This window comes from Sorex fumeus, unplaced genomic scaffold, assembly GCF_029834395.1.
Source record: "Sorex fumeus unplaced genomic scaffold, SorFum_2.1 ptg000044l, whole genome shotgun sequence".
Classification (NCBI taxonomy): Eukaryota; Metazoa; Chordata; class Mammalia; order Eulipotyphla; family Soricidae; genus Sorex; species Sorex fumeus.
The window spans coordinates 3,207,501-3,224,592 of record NW_026606101.1 but is presented as its reverse complement, the minus strand read 5'-3'; positions in this window follow the sequence as shown (position 1 = coordinate 3,224,592).

Genomic DNA, 17,092 nt, shown 5'->3' with positions numbered 1-17,092 from the left:
TGCCGTGTTGTTGTGGCGGGAATTCAAGCCTCTAGATTGTGAGGAATTGAACTATATCCTCCGAGAGATATGTTGAGGCTCTCGCCTTCCCTGCCGTCCAGGATCTCAGAACGGGGCCTAATCAGGAAGGAGGGCCATTGCAGATGTCAGCAGTTTAGAGGGGGCCATAGTGGACACTTGAATAAGACCAGTGTCCCCTCAAGAAGAGGAGTTGGAACTGTGTCCCTCTTGCTCACTGAGCTCCAGTGAAGGAGAAGGGGCTAAGTAAGGGCTCTCTGCCATGGGTCCAACAGAGCAGACCACCCACAAGTCCACAGGTGGGCAAGGACCCAGGAAGCGACAAAAAGCGACAAAAGCCACTCTCGAGAGTGCGCCCTCTACTGGAGGGGTGAGGAAGCCTTGCCCTACTGTGGCACTCCATGAAATTAGGCATTATAAAATCATGCACTTGGCTACTATACGGATAGACCTGAGGGCTGGAGCGATAGCACTGCGGGTTGGGCGTATGCCTTACACGCAGCCGACCCAGGTTCGATTCCTCCATCCCTCTCGGAGATTGTGGCACTCCATGAAATTAGGCATTACCTAAAATCATGCAACTGGCTACTATACAGATGAACCTGAGGGCTGGAGCAGGTAGGGCATTCGCGTTGCTCGAGGCTGACCCAGGTTCGAGCCCAGCAAGCTACGGAGAGTATCCCGCCCACACGGCAAAGCCTAGCAAGCTCCCTGTGACGTATTCGATATGCCAAAAACAGTAACAACAAGTCTCACAGCGGAGAGACATTACTGGTGCCCGTTCGAGCAAATCAATGAACAACAGGAAGACAGTGCTACTGTGCTACAGATGGACCTGGAGAGGATCGTGCTGAGTGGAGCTAGTCAGAAGGAAAGAGATCAACACAGAATGATCCCTCCCACGCGGGAATTAGGAAATATAATGAGGGAATAAGGAATATCCAAAGGCAATGGAACCAAGAACATGATAGCTGGTACCCAGCAAGAAACATGTCATTTAGAAAGATTGTATCCATCTGGGGAACATAAAGTAACAAAATAGGAGACTAACACCCAAGAATGGCCGAGATTAGTACCAGGAATTTTGCTCCATGGCTTGGAGGCCAGCAACACACTCTAGGGGAAAAGGCAGCTCAGACAGAGAAGGGAGCACCAAATAAAGGGTGTTGGGAGGATCCTCGCAGGATGGGAGAAACATGCGAAAGTAGACTATAGACCAAACATGATTGTCACCCATTGCCTCTTTTGCAAACCACAACACCCAATAAGAGAGAGAGAGAGAGAACAAAAGGGAATACCCTGCCAAAGAGGCAGGTGGGGTGGGGGGACGGGGGGTAGGAGGGATACTGGGATCAGTGGTGGTGGGAAATGGGCACTGGTGGAGGGATGGGTACTTTATCATTGTATAACTGAAACCCAAGCACAAAAATTTGTAAGTCTACAGCTGTACCTCATGGTGTCTCACTAATAAAAATTAAAAAAAAAGAAACATGTGACTTTGGGGGGGAGGTCCCTGGGGGGACAGGAGAGGGAGGGGGCAACGTCTATGGTAGAGGGAAGTGTTCAGCAGGAAGAAGGGGATGGTACAAGCGGGTGAAGTGTTATGGATGAAACCCCATCAGCAACGGTAATGTAAACCACCGTAAAAAATCTTGTTTTTTTAATAAAAAAAAAACCCTCTCGTTGAGGCTGACTGATGAGTGGGAGAGGAAAAGAGGACAGGGGAGACTGGTAGAACAAAGTGGACACTAGTGAAAGGATGGGTGTGAAAACATGAATGCCCAACACCCAATCATGAATTACTTCGTAACTTCACACTGACTAAATTATTTTAGATTTTATAAATTAGGTATTACCTGGGGCCAAAGCGATAGTAAAGCAGGTAGAGCATTTGCCTTGCACACAGCCAACTGGGGTTCAACCCCCGGCACCCTATAGACTCCCCTGAGCACTGCCAAGAGTGACTCCTGAGTGTAGAGCCAGAGGTAAACCCTGAGCACTGCCAGGAATTGGCCTCAAGTCTAAAAATAAATCAATAAATATGGTAGGCATTATCAGAAGTCCACTGAACTTCTGATTCACTTTCCGTGTCTAGTACAAGAAATTGTCCAGGACCTCAAGGCAGATCTGTGCTTCCAGAGCAACCAGAAACCAGATGGTGCTTTGCAGGAGGCAAGTGAGGCCTCTCTGGTCTGTTTAAAGATACCAACCTGTGGCAAATGTGTAACAATGCCACCAAAAGACATCCAGCTAGCATGCTGTAGTCTTAGAGAATGTGCTAAGAATCCACTCTGATGGGAAACATTTGTTCTTTAAAAAAAAAAAAATTTTTTTGTTTTTGCTTTTTGGGTCATATCCGGTGATACACAGGGGTTACTCCTGGCTCTGCACTCAGGAATTACTCCTGGCAGTGCTCGGGGGACCATATGGGATGCTGGGAATCGAATCCAGGTCGGCTGCACGCAAGGCAAACGCCCTACCCACTGTGCTATTGCATCAGCCCCAAGAAAATTATTTTCCCTCCACTTCCTGTTATTAGCAGTTCTGAACGTTAGATTCCCTGCCCCCATCTCCATAGGGTCGAAGGTCCCTCAGTATATGATTGGAAGTGGAAACATAGGGGACAGAAATCAGGTATTGGCAGTTTTTCCATTTTCATTTGTGCGTGATTTTTTTATATATATGCGGGAACATAATAAGTCAAAATGTTTCCGTGAACAAGTTTCAGCAGTTCAACTTGATAACCATTACAAATAAACCTGTTAAATTTTTCTGGACCATGCCAGCATTTGGGTATTTTTTTCAAAGTTAAATTTCTTATTGATGGCAACCTGGAGCGATAGCACAGCAGTAGGGCATTTGGTGCATCCAGCCCAGTCGAGCTGGGTTCGATTCCTCCACCCCTCTCGGAGAGCCCGGCAAGCTACTGAGAGTATCTCACCCGCGCAGCAATACCAAATACAGTAACAACAAGTCTCAAAATGGAGACGTTACTGGGCCTGCTAGAGCAAATCCATGAACAACGGGAGAACAGTGTTTGTTTGTTTGATGGCAACCAAAGGGTGATTGCAGCATTTTTATCAGATAATCGATTCCATCCATTCACGGTGCTTTTCTGAGTTGTCCGACCTGAAAGTGTTTTTAAAATTGTCTGTCCTCTGTGCTCACCTGATCCCCACCTGTGCTCAGGGTACCATGTGGCATAAGGACCAAACCCAGGGCTCCCACGTGTGAAGCCACACTCCAGCCCTCCAAGTCATTTCCTCCTTTCTCTACTCTCCTTCCAATCCTTTTTGGGGTCACCTCCCAAGCAAACTACATTGAGCCTGTAGGGTGGCTCTCCTGAGAACAGACTTGCCAGACTCAGACTACAGTGATCAGGCCAGATTAATCATTCCTAACCGCCCCCCCCCCCAGCAGGATCCGAATCTAGTTGTTACTTTTTGGATCATGACAGAATTTGTCCGTGACCATGCTCTTACCTTAGAGTTAAGTATTATGGCACTTTGGCCTGGCCCATTTCGATGCCAAGGTAGCTCACAGCTTGCCCTGAATCCATCCAGTCCCTCGTCGGGACCCAGCTTTTGGGGTGCTAGGTAGTAAGGGCAACTGAGGCTTAAGTCGAGAAAACAGAAGTCCAGGAGGTAAATATCATTCAGAGTCAATTAACTCCCAAGTTACAAAAGCATAGCATTAACTGTCTTCCTGTGTCCATACAAAAAAGGACATTGCTCTGAATTAACTCTGCAAAGGACTTAAGGAGAAGAGAAAAGCAATATTCACAAGTCAACAGAGCACAAAGAAAGAGGTTAAAAATAAACACAGAGGAATGGGAGCACTGTGATGGGAGTAAGCCAATAAACCTCAGCTCCTTGTGGCAAGGCAGAAAGGACTAACCAATGTTTTCCTACACACACACACACACACACACACACACACACACACACCATTTTCTCTAGCATCCTCCTGAGGGAAGCTGAGCTAAGAAACCCAAGCTCAGGGCCCAGCTCTCAACATTTTCACGTTCCTTGCTCTGGCCTCAAGCACCTGCACCCCAGCACCTCAACTCTTGCCTGGTAGTCATGCTCAGACTAAAGAAGCAATGTCATTGCCGCCTGCCCACTGCCCAGTGGCCCTAAGCATCTTGAACTGAATATGCCCCCAGGTGACTCCAATGCTCCACCCCCGCCCCGCCACCCCCACTCCCAACCAACCCCAATGACCACGGCACAAACCTCTCCACTTGCCCCTGACTCCTGAGTCCTCTGCGGAGTCTCCCACCTGCTCCTCCTCACCATGCAGCCCCTGATGCAGCCCCACCATCCCCCGGCCCCCTTGACGGCACCGGGGGCCCCCTAAGTCTCTTCCTCCACCCTGCACCCCAGAGAGTCATTCTCCGTGATTCAGATTGTGCGGCTGCAGGATTTTGGAGTGAGTCCCTCCATGGGCCTTGAGTTGAGCGAATTTAAGTTTAATTTTATATATACATATAAATCAAATTTAATTATATGATATGTCATTCATATTTAAAATTATATAGAGAAATAATATATAATATATAAATTTAAATTACATTTAAATTTAAACATTTAAATTTAATTTCATTAAACATTTTTCACAGAACTTGGAATCAAGAATCACCCTCTCCTCTCCCAACCCCATCATTCCCGCTCAATTGCAGTTCCCACAGTCCGGGATGGGTCCTCCCCGTGGGGGTTTCTCAAGGCTCCGCTGCCTCTGACTGCGTCCATCCTCCCGATCCATCTTCCTGTTTATTCTAGAGTCTCCACTAGGATGATCCAACAGGCCTGCTGGGCCGGAAGGAGGGGTTTCATGGGGCATAACATTTTCAGTATTCAAAGTAGGACGATCCCAGGAAAACTGGGGTGAGCTGGCCACTTTGAGATTCCTTTTTTTTTTTCTTTTTGGGTCACACCCAGCGATGCTCAGGTGTCACTCTTGGCTCTGCACTCAGGAGTTACTCCTGACGGTGCTCGGGGGACCCTATGGGATGCTGGGAATCGAACCCAGGTCGGTCACGTGCAAGGCGAACACCCTCCCCGCTGTGCTATCGCTCCGGCCCCAGAGAGATTCCATTTCTTTCCCCAAAGAGCTGCCTTGGTGGCGAGGCCAGCCGTCAAACACTGACCCAAGAAACTCTCCTGGCTGTTCCACTCCTGCAAATTTCTCCACACATTTTTTTTTCTGCTCCATGCAGCTCGACACCAAGAGCTACTGTTAATTAACAATAAATTGCAGACCAGAACTAATTGCAATCAATATTTTATTAATTTCCCAACCCAAGGTTGCGTTCAATTAACCAAGTGTGAAAATCTCGACTGTGGTGGTTTGCGGGTAGGCCCACTGCTCCAACCCAATTAGCAAGCTCCTGCCCCCGACGCCGGCATTAGCCCATGCCCTCGTGAAATAACAACAGAAATCAGAAATTCTGATGCTGCAGTCTCATTTTTCTAAATGTCACTAGGGACAGGGAAGGAAACCTCGCATTTGCCCGGAACCAGAAAAGGGATGATCCCACCCCAGACAGGAGACAGGTGGAAACTTAAGTTTTGCACATTGTTGATATATAATACATGTTTGTTGACTAACTTGTTGAATGTCAGGGCGACAACGGTTCTCAGAACTAATTCCATGTAGCCGTGCAGTTCAGAAAAATGAACTGAGATGCTGCCACGGTAGCCCGGCTGTGAACAAATGGAGCCATAACTGTGTTTTAGAGCACAGCTTCTCGGGCCAGAGCGATAGTGCGGGACGCGGGGGGGGGGGGGGGGGGGGAGGGAGGTGTTAGGGGCTTGCCTTCCAATTTCAATCTCCAGCATAGCATAGGGTCCCCTGAGCCCAACCAGGAGTGATCCCTGAGCACGGAGCTAGGAGTAAGCCCTGAGCACTGCCAGGTGTAGTAGCCCAAAAGCAATAATTGAACTCATCATAGTCAAATCCTGAAACACTAACGTGTGTTTTACTCTCCTGCTGCATCCACCATTGCCACTTCTTTGACACTAAAGAGATAATATTTAAGCTCAAATGAGAGAAACTTTGGGGGGGGGGGGGGGCGCAGAGCAATAGTACTACAGCATGTAGGGTACTTTCCTTGCACATGTCCAACCCGGTTTGATTCCTGACACCACATAAGATCCCCCCATATGTGCCAGGAGTGATCCCTGAGCATAGCCAGGTGTGCCCTTCTCCCCAAGCCCTGCAAAAAAAAAAAAAAGAAAGAAAGAAAGAAAAAAGAAACTCTGGGCCAGGGATAACGAGTGAGGGTAATAGTTATTCTAATGTCAGGAGACAACAGAGAAATGCACCCCTGTAATCTTTACCCTTAACTAAGAGATCTGTTATGGGAAGTCACAGAACACACACACACACACACACTGCCGTCGCTGCCATTTTTTCCACATATTGCCTCTGAATATGGTTCTATTCTTCTCTGGAAAAAAAACCAGCAGCAGTGACCCCCTGGCCTCAATATTTCATCCCTGGATCTCGCCATCCTGCCCCACAAACAACACCTCAGAATGAGAGCGTGTTTATACGCGAGAAAGAGAAGGGAAGTATCGGGATAAAAGGGCCTGAAGCTACTGAAGGTGGAGATAGGTTTGTTTCTGACATGAGCAGACTCGGCGGAGAGCTATTTCCTAGAACACCTAGAATTCCAGGCATTCCCTGGTTCCCTGCTCCACGGGAGCCCAATTCCCCACCCCTTACACACACACACACACACACACACACACACGATTCACCTCTGTACCGCCAACGACCAAAAGTGACGAATGGATGAGGTATACATGCTTGGGTGATGATGGTGCAGATGGACACACGCCCAGTGGTGGGTGGGTGCGTGTTATAGATGATGAGTGGATAACGGGTCATGTGTGCATGGGTAACGGTAGATGGTGAATGCCTGGATGCACATGTGAATGGTGCAGGATAGTGCAACAGTGGGTATATGCGTGCATGCAGGAATGATGGTTGGTGGTGGCTGGTGTGTGCAGGAGTGGATGGTGGGAGGACCGTGGGTGCAACTTATATAGATGCTGGGACACTGGTGGTTGCATGTACACATGAATGGACCAGAGTGGCCGCATGTATGCATAAGTGATGGGGGCCAGTGGTAGGTAGATGTTGGGGTGAATATGAGTCAACCCACTCTGTCAACCCACTTATATATGTATGAGTGGGTTGACAGACAGACACTCATGAGGGCAAGGTGTCCTCTAGAGGAAGAACAAGTACACATTTGAGGTGAGTGTTGAGACACCTGATTGAGGTGAATGGTAACGGCATGTGGCTGAGGAGAAGTGAGCAGTTAGGGCACCTGGGTGAGGTGAGTAGTTAGGGCACCTGATTGAGGTGAGTCGTGAGGGCACCTGGTTGAGGTGAATGGTGAGGCTCCTGGTTGAGGTGATACTGAGGGCTTCCGGTTGAGGAGAATGATAAAGCTACTGATTGAGGTGAGTAGTGAGGCCTCCTGGTTGACGTAAGTAGCGAGGGCTTCTGACTGAGGTATGTGGTGAGGCCTCCTAGTTGAGGTGAGTGGTGAAGCTCCTGGTTGAGGTCAGTAGTGAGGGTTTCCAGTTGAGGTGAGTGGTGAGTGGTTGATCCCTGAGATACACTTTGGCCTATAAATCTCATTAGATAAGCGGCACAAATGCTGGCCGACTTCGACCGTGAGTGTGGAAAGGTCGGACTACAGCTGAATCTTACGAAGACAATGTTTATGAGAAACAGCCTTGTTCCTGACGCCCCATTCGCTCTCAATGGAACGACCATCTCCGAATGCAACAGCTATGTGTACCTAGGTCGAGAGGTCAACATGAAAAATGACCTGGCACCCGAGCTGCGCAGGAGGAAGAGAGCAGCTTGGAACGCCTTCAAGAACGTCGAAGAAATAGCTAAGAGGACGAAGAACCTCCGGCTCCGAGCACATCTCTTTGATCCCACTGTTCTTCCTGCATTAACATATGCCTCAGAGACCTGGGCCCTACGCAAACAAGATGAGAACGCCATTCAGGTCTCCCAAAGAGGAACTGAAAGAGCTATGCTTGGAATATCACGTTTCACTCAAATGAGAGAAAGAATCCAGAGTTCCGACATCCGTCGACAATCAAGAATCAGGGATGCTGTCTCGTTTGCCAAGGTGTCAAAAACCAGATGGGCTGGTCATGTAATGAGATTTAGAGACGACCGCTGGACTAGAGCCGTTACCGACTGGATTCCACGGGATGTCAAAAGACCGCATGGCCACCCACCTACCAGATGGTCAGACTTCTTCATCAAAACCATGAACGATCGGTTTGAGGCTCTTCGTGTTCCTAGAATGAACAGACGCCATTGGGCTACACTAGCATGCGACAGGGACAAATGGAGACGTTACTGGCGCCCGCTCGAGCAAATCTCTGATTAATGGAAAGTCAAGTGATCAAGTGATCAAGTGATCTCAGGTGAACTGGACAAGCTGACCATCTGAGGGGACAGAAAACCTGCCGTCCCACTGACCAACCATGGCAGAGAGCCACTCCCCCATCTCTGAGGTGGCTCTCAATGTGTCCTCAGCCCCCACCTGTGGCCCCTTCCAGGCCCCGGTCCTGAGAGCTCGGCGTGGCATTAGGGCATCCCCAAGCCGGTAAAGCAGCTCCATGTCCCTGGTGCTCTGCAAAGCGGGTCTCACGGACCATCTGCCAGTCCTGTCGAGCGGCCGGGAGAAGAGGCCGTTGGGAGGGCGCCAGCTTCATATCTGCAGATGCTTTCGTAAAGGGTGAGACGTGGGCCTGGTGGGGAGTGAGCAGCCTGGAGATCTGCCACCTGGTCCCGCCTGTCCCCACGCTCACCAGAGAGTCGCCGTCCCCAAATGCCCAGCACCCATCACTCGCCTGGGGGTTCTGGGTCCTTCCATGAGATGATGGGACCCAGATGTCAGGGGATCAATTCCAAGGACCCCTAGGGTGATGTCATCTCCACTCTCCAGCCCAGGCTACACAGGAATCTCGGCTCACCCCCCGCCCTGGCCTGCGAGTGATCCTCGGCCCACAGGTGATGGACTGGCATAAGGGAACGGCAGTGTGGGGCTCTCAGGCTACAGCCCAGACTCCTCTGTGACCCACCCAGCCGTCACGGGCGGATCCTGCCAAACCCTTCCCTCTCATGAGCACTGTCCTAGGAACCAGGCTCAGCTGCTTTCACAGAATTCTCAGAACTGCCAGATGCAAGCGCTCTCCCCGGTGGATAAGAGACACCGTGGTGGGGGCTGGAGCAATAGCACAGTGGATAGGGCGTTTGCCTTGTACGCAGCCGACCAGGGTTTGATTCCCAGCATCCCATAGGGTCCCTTGAGCACTGCCAGGAGTAATTCCTGAGGACAAAGCCAGGAGTAATCCCTGTGCATTGCCAGGTGTGACCCAGAAGGCCAAAAAAAGGGGGGGGGGGAGAGAGATGCTATGGTGAGCTTGCACCCTAACCACTGACCCCACTGCCTCCCGACACCAGCCACATGGGAGACCAGAGAGTCCACCACCTTGGACAAAGCAGCCCTGCACTGGCTCACCACTCAGGGGCAGCCTCTCCATCCCATCCCCGCTTCCTCCACCATCTAGCCAGTCTCTGCTCACGCCCCTTGGCTCTCTCCCCCAAGTGCTCCAGGCTCTACTCTCGGGTCTGCTCCTCCACAACGCCCCTTGGACCCTTCCTGCCCCCTGTGTTGAAGAAACAGATACTGCAGCCCCACGAGTGCCAGGAAGCAGGTCTCACTCCAAGCTCCCATGCCCGTTTCAGCCCCCTGGGAAACCCCAGCCAGTCACACACACGGGCCCTTGCTCAGGGGTGAACACGGGATGAGCCAGCTAAAGCCTCGTCAGAAACCCACTTCCGAGTGTCCAGGATGGGAGTCTCTGAGGCAGGAGGGTCCCGGGCTCCACACAAGCTCAGTGACAGCTAAGTCCTGGAGTGAAAAGGAGCAAATAAGGGGCAAAACTGGCTTCTTTTTTTTTCTCAACACAAAATATATATATATATATATATATATATATATATATATATATTTATATGTGTGCGTGTGAGTATATCAGGGGCCAGAGAAATAGTACAGTGGGTCAGGCACTTAACTTACCTTGCATGCGGCCAACCCGGGTTCAATCCCAGGTACCACATCTGGTTCCCTGAGCACCACCAGAGTGATCCCTGAGTGCAGAGCCAGAAGTAAGCCCTGAGTATATATATATATATATATATATATATATATATATATATCTCACTGTCACCTATCACCGTCACTGTCCTCCCATTGTTCATCAATTTGCTCAAGCGGTCCCAGTAACATCTCAATTGTGACACTTGTTACTGTGTTTGGCATATCGAATACCTCACAGGTAGCTTGCCAGGCTTTGCTGTGCGGGCAAGACACTCTCTGGTAGCTTGTCAGGCTCTCCAAGATGGGCGGGGGAATCAAACATGGGTCAGCCGGGTCAGCCATGTGCAAAGGAAATGCCCTACCCACTATGCTATTGCTCCAGCCCATATATATATATATATATATATATATATATATATATATATGCTATTTACATATGCTATATATATTATATATATGCTATTTACATATGCTATATATAATATATATATATGTCCGGCGAGGACAGCCAGGCACGGGGGCAGGAGACATCTTATTATGACATCTTATTATCTCATTCCTACTTTGGACAAACTGGCAGGCTACTGAATGCAACCTGCCCACACGGCAGAGTCTGGCAAACTCCCCGTGGCGTACCCAATTTGCCAAATACCAGTAACAATGATGGGTCTCATTCTTCTAAAGAGCCTTGAATATAGCACTTTCTTAAAAATCTCAGGGCTAGGATGAAGGAGACGTTACTGGGGCCTGCTCGAGGCAATCGACGAATAACAGGATGGTCGTGATTCGTCGTAATTTGCGATATATTATATGGCATATATAGCAATATATCACAATCAATCACAATCACAAATCATCCTGTTAATCGTCGATTGCCTCGAGCAGGCCCCAGTAACGTCTCCTTCATCCTAGCCCTGAGATTATATTCAAGGCTCTTTAATAGCAATATATATGCTATATATATAGCAATATATGCTATAGATCATCAACTACTTCCTGGTTGTTGTTTTTTGTGGGGGAGTCACACATGGTGGTGCTCGGGGATCACTCCTAGTAGGGCATAGTGACCACACGTGCTGCTGGGAATTGAACCCCAGTCAACAGCATGCAAGGCAAGTGCCCTCCCCACTGTGCTATGGCTCGGACCCAACCCATTACTTCCTTACGCCCCCTCTGCCCTTATCGACACCCCACCCTTTGCTCCTTCACTCACCTCAGCTGTGGGGACTGACGGCTTGTTGTTTGTACTTCTCCATTCATAGGTTTATTTCCTCCTGTGGCACACGTGTTTGCGTTCATCCGGTATTTGTCTCTCTCTTTCCGATCTATGTTGCCTTGCATGTTGCTTTCCTTCCATTGGACTGCAAATGGACAGCCGGCTTTTGGTGCGGAGACAAACTCCCAAGTTCTTGACAGCTACCTAGCGCTCCCTTCTGCACGCCCACCCCGTCCCCTTTATCGAAGCAGCCATCAGCCCGTGCTGATCTCTTGTGCGTAACGCTGCAATACACACAGCGGCTTTTCCAGTTGATGTTTTCCTTGGCCAGATCGTGGGGCAGGCTTGCTGGATCTCTCGACAGTTCTGTCTTCCTCCTGTGAGATGGAAACATGTTTTACCCTATTGCCACTGACTCTTTTCCCCAGTGATAGGAAGGCTACTTCCCAATGTAGTCTTAGAACATGAAAACGAGGGACTTTTGAAGCAGGAGAGATAGCCCAGAGGCTAGGGTGCTTGCCTTGCACATGGTCGGCCCGGGTTCAATTCCCCAGCATCCTATATGGTCCCCTGAGCAACACCAGGAGTGATCCCTAAGTGCAGAGTCAGGAGAAAGCCCAGAGCACTGCTGGGTATGACCCAGTTCCAAAAAGTTAATTAACTAAATGAGGGGCTTTCCTCTTAATAGACCTATAACTGTAAGGTCCCTATCATGCTCTAGATGTTAGTATCTCCCAAAATTCTTTTCTTTTTTTTTTTTGCTTTGTGGGTCACACCCGGTGATGCTCAGGGACTACTCCTGGCTCTGTACTCAGGAATCACTCCTGGTGGTACTCAGGGAACCATATGGGTGCTGGGGATCGAACCCATGTCAGTCATATGCAAGGCTCTTGCCCTCCCCACTGTGCTATTGCTCCAGTCCAGTATCTCACAAAATTCTTATGCTGAAGTTCTAACCCCAAATTGATGTTATTTGGAAGTGAGTCCTTGGTGGGGTCCCTCTGAATGGGATTCACGCTTTTCTCTGCCTGGAGAGCTGGACCTTCTTCCTGCGGAGAAGGACACCATGGGAAGTCCACAGTCTGCCACCAGTAAAGGGCCCTCCCCACAATTCCACCCCGGATCCCCCCTGCCAGCCCGGACTTGGCTGCCAGAAATCACTGTAGTATTCACATGCCACTCCACGGGTGGCCTTTGTCACGGCAGCTTGAACCGACTCCACAGTCCCAGAGTCACTTTTTAAACCATCCTCCGGGACAACAGCCCCCAGAATGCGGTGAGCAAACAGGCCTGCGATGGAAAACCTTGACAACAGAAGGGTGATTAGTCATTCCCCCGTCGCAAACAGGCTTGGCCTAATTCTGGAGGGCTAATGAGATTCTCCAAATAAACGTTTCCTAGATAAGGCCTGTTTCGAGTTGATTTCCCCCAGAAGCGGGTCCCCAACAGGGGCTTGGATGCAAGTAGTGGTCCCACAGGCAACGGGAAGGGAGCAAGAAGGAAGGAAGAGAAAGGCCGGGAGTCCATTAATAGCCCTGTCAGCCCAGGGGGTGACTGGGGCAGGATTCCACTGGCCCCCCACCCCCCTGGGGGTCCTCCTAAGGCAGGGAGGCCCCCGGGGAGTTCTCCGACTCCCGTTCGGCCAGCTGCTCCCGGGTATGAACACCCAGCACCGGCCCCGATGCCAGGGCAGGTGCCAGCAGCAAGACACCCTCAGACACTGAGGAACGTGATGCCCAGGGCACGGGAGTGAGTCCCCGCCGGGGGCGAGAGCTTGTCCCCCACTCCCAGCCCACAGGGATCAGGCCTGAGTGGAAACAGAGCGAGAAAGTGGGGATGGTAAGAGACGAGCATCCCACGCAGGGTGGAGCCCTGACATTATCGGTCCCCCGAGCCTCTCCTGTGTGGTGCCCTGAGGCCCCTGAGTACTGCTTGGTGAGTCCAGGCAACCACTGGCCCTGCAGGCTGGGCTGCCAGCATGCTAGGCTAGGAGTCACCAGGTGATCCAGGGTCTCCTGAGATCTGCTTGGAGACCCCCAAAAAGAGAAAGTGGGCTGGGCCAGAGTGATCGTACAGCAGGGAGGGCATTTGCCTTGCACGCGGCCAACCCGGGTTCGATTCCCAGCATCCCATATGGTCCCCCGAGCACTGCCAGGAGTAATTCCTGAGTGCAGTCAGGAGTAACCCCTGAGCATCGCCAAGTGTGATCCAAAAAAGAAAAAAGAAAGAAAAAAGAACAAGAAAAAGAAAGAAAGAAAGAAAGAAAGAAAGAAAGAAAGAAAGAAAGAAAGAGAAAGAAAGAAAAAGAAAGACAGTGGGGAGGTCTGTGACAAATACTGGCACTTACCCTCTGTCCCTCCTCCTCGCATCCCTTTGTTGTTTTTGTTTTTGTTTTTGTTTTTATTAGTGAAAGACCATGAGGCACAGTTGTAGACTTACAGATTTTTGTGCCTGGGTTTCAGTTATAAAAATGATCCAGTACCCATCCCTCCACCAGTGCCCATTCTCCATCATTTACATTTTTTAAAAAATTTTTGCCAGTTCTTCACAAGCTTTTCCAGGACATTGAAAAAACAGAAACTCTCGGACGCTGGGAGAAAAGCAGCTTTGAGCCTCTGCCTCTTCCTCTTCGTCTCCCAAGCTGTGCTGATCTTCGCATCTCTTTGGAGCACACACTCCCAGTCCTGGAATCTATCCTCCTCCAGCCTGTCTTCCTTCCTCACCTCCCTTGAAACCTTCCAGCCGCCACTCCTGCCCTGCTTCCCCCATCTCAGAAGGATCCAGAACGTGAAAGCGGCATCATTTGCTCAGCTCTGCTTACCGGGGAACAGGGGGGTTTGTGGAACTTAATGAGGACCTGAGCGATGATTCCTGGGTGAAGAAACGCTCTCTCCCTGAAGCCCCCAGACCCCAGCCCCCGCTCACTCATCACCCCAGCACTTGGAAGGAACACACCTGGGTGGGGCTGGAGCGATAGCACAGGGGGTAGGGCGTTTGCCTTGCACGCAGCCGACCCAGGTTCGATTCCCCGCATCCCACATGGTCCCCCGAGCACCACCAGGAGTAATTCCTGAGTGCATGAGCCAGGAGTAACCCCTGAGCATCACCAGGTGTGACAAAAAAAGGAACACCTGGGACCCCACAGGCCGTCGGGGCCCATGACATGATTCATGCTGTTGGCTGCCCCAGTGACCACCCCTTTTTTCTCTCCTTGCCCATCTACTGCAGTGGCGTCCTCTGTCTGAGAGGCTGGACAGACAAACACTCAGCCCAGTGCCAGGCGGGCAGGCTAGCTACGGGGGAGCGCATGGTCCATCAGAGCATACTCTGTAGCAATTACTCCCCTCTCTCGCCTTTGGGGCCCCTCCTAAATGCTGCTTCAAGGGGCACAGAGATAGTACAGTGGTTAGCGCACGTGCCTCACGTGTGCCAACCGGGTTTGACTCCCAGCACCTCGGGGTCCCCACAGCCCTGGAAGCTGCTGGGTACTACCAGGCGCCCCAGGGAATCCACGGCCCCAAAAGGACAGAACAGTGTCGCATCCCTGGGCCTTGTACTGAGTCACGGGCAGGATGGCAGAAAATCGCCAGTGTTCCCCTCCTTGCCAGTGCTCCCATCCCCACTGGTGCTCCTCACCCCAGCAGTGCTCCCTTCCCGCCCACCCCTCAGGTTGTTCCATACAGACACAGGAGGCATCACTTCTATTTTGCAAATTAGGGTTCCAGTTCCCCTTCTTTTACTTTACTTCTCTGTGTCTGTGTGTCTCTCTCTGTCTCTGTCTCTCTCTGTCTCTCTGTCTCTCTCTCTCTCTCTCTCTCTCTCATTTTTGTTTTTGGCTCCAGGGAGACACCCAGCAATACTCAGGAGTTACTCCTGGCTCTATGCTCAGGAATTACTCATGCTCAGAGGACTGTATGTGATGCCAGGGACGGGACCTGGGTGGCCCTCACGCAGAGCAAGCGTCCTGCCCACAGGACTATGGCTCCGGCCCACTAACGCTCCCCTTCTTCTAATTCACAGAGCCGCATTTCCAGTGCAGCTGTGAAGCCAGCAGGATCTGACCAGGGAGGCTTGTACGGGCCCCACGTTAAGTGACTCAGGGCACTGGCCCAGTGCTCTCTGGGCACAAACACAGCCAACCGGGTTCAATCCCTGAAGTCCCATCTGGTCCCCCGAACACCAGCATGAGTCATTCCAGTGCAGAGTCAGGAGTAACCCCTGAGCATCACTGGATGTGATGCAAAAAAAAATCCAAAAATATAATTAATAATAATAAATAAAATTTTTAAAAACCTAGTACAGCAGGTAGGATGTTTGCCTTGCACACTGCTGACCAGGGTTTGATCCCGGGGAATCCCCAATTGTCCCTGACCGAGTTTGCCAGGAGTAATTCCTGAGCAGAGCCAGAATGCGAGAAGTAAACCTAGAGAACCGCCGGATGTGGCCTCAAAACCAAAAAAAAAAAAAAAAGCCTAGAGAGGTTGGGTAGGGGGCCCCCGTGGCCAGTCTAGACAGGTGCATTAGGGCATCCCTAACCCTGCAGGATGGGGTCAGGAGATGCCTGGAACATTCACTGTAATAGGGCAAATCCCCGGCGCTCAACACCGCCTGCGCCCACCGCGCCTTGTATGGGAGAGCCCAAGGTTCAAAAAGTTCGGATACTGCAGATCCGGGGGCGCGTGGCGGGTGGCGAAAGGTAGTGGGGGGACAGGGACCCCACGTGGGCTCCCCAGCGCGCCGGGCCCTAGAGCAGCAGCCAGCGGCGCCACCTGCTGGCATCTTCAGGAAGTGCAGTTCAAGCGCCACCAGCCTCCTTCCTCAGCCTGGGGTCGGGGAGGCAGGCGAGGTGGGGTGGCGAGTGAATTCACTTCTCTCTCTCTCTCTCTCTCTCTCTCTCTCTCTCTCTCTCTCTCTCTCTCTCTCTCTCTTTCTCTCTCTCTCCTCTCCTCTCCACCCCTCTCCTCTATCCTCTCTTCTCTCTCCCCTCTTCTCTTCTCTTCTCTTCTCTTCTCTTCTCTTCTCTTCTCTTCTCTCTCTCTCTTCTCTCTCTCTCCCCTCTCCCTTCTCCCCTCTCCTCTCTCTCTTTCTCTCTCTTTTCTCTCTTTCCTCTCTTCTCTCTTCTCTCTTCTCTCCTCTCTCTCTCTCTCGTTGTCATAGAAAACCAAACATCGAAAAGCGAGAATTCTCATAATGAACTGCAAGATCCCCATCTCTCCGCTCTGCAGTTATTAGTTCCTGACTAATCTCACCTCCTCTTCGACCTTCGCCGCTGACCTCGTCCAAAAGATTTCTAAGCAAATACGCGTTACCATAGTATTACACCCCTAAACGTTTCCGTGTGCATTTCTAAAGCAAGGATTTTTACAGTGGGGCCACATTACCATCAGCTCACAATAATTCCATCATATCACAAATATCCAATTTGCCTCCTGAATTTGCAAGTTTTCCTACAATTTATTATTCATCTAAAGCCTTATACAGACTCTATGTTGCAACTGGTTCAATGTTCTTTTTTCTTTTATTCTATTTGTTATTAGGCTTTTTTTTTCATTTTTATGTTTTGAGTCTTATTTAACCTATAAGATTACCCCCTCTGTTTTGTTTTCTGATTCTTCTTGCATTTCTTTTACTTGATTTTAGGATTTGGGATTCTAGTAGCGCTCAGGTAGTGCTCAGCATAATTCCTGGTGGTTCTTGGAGGACCATATAGG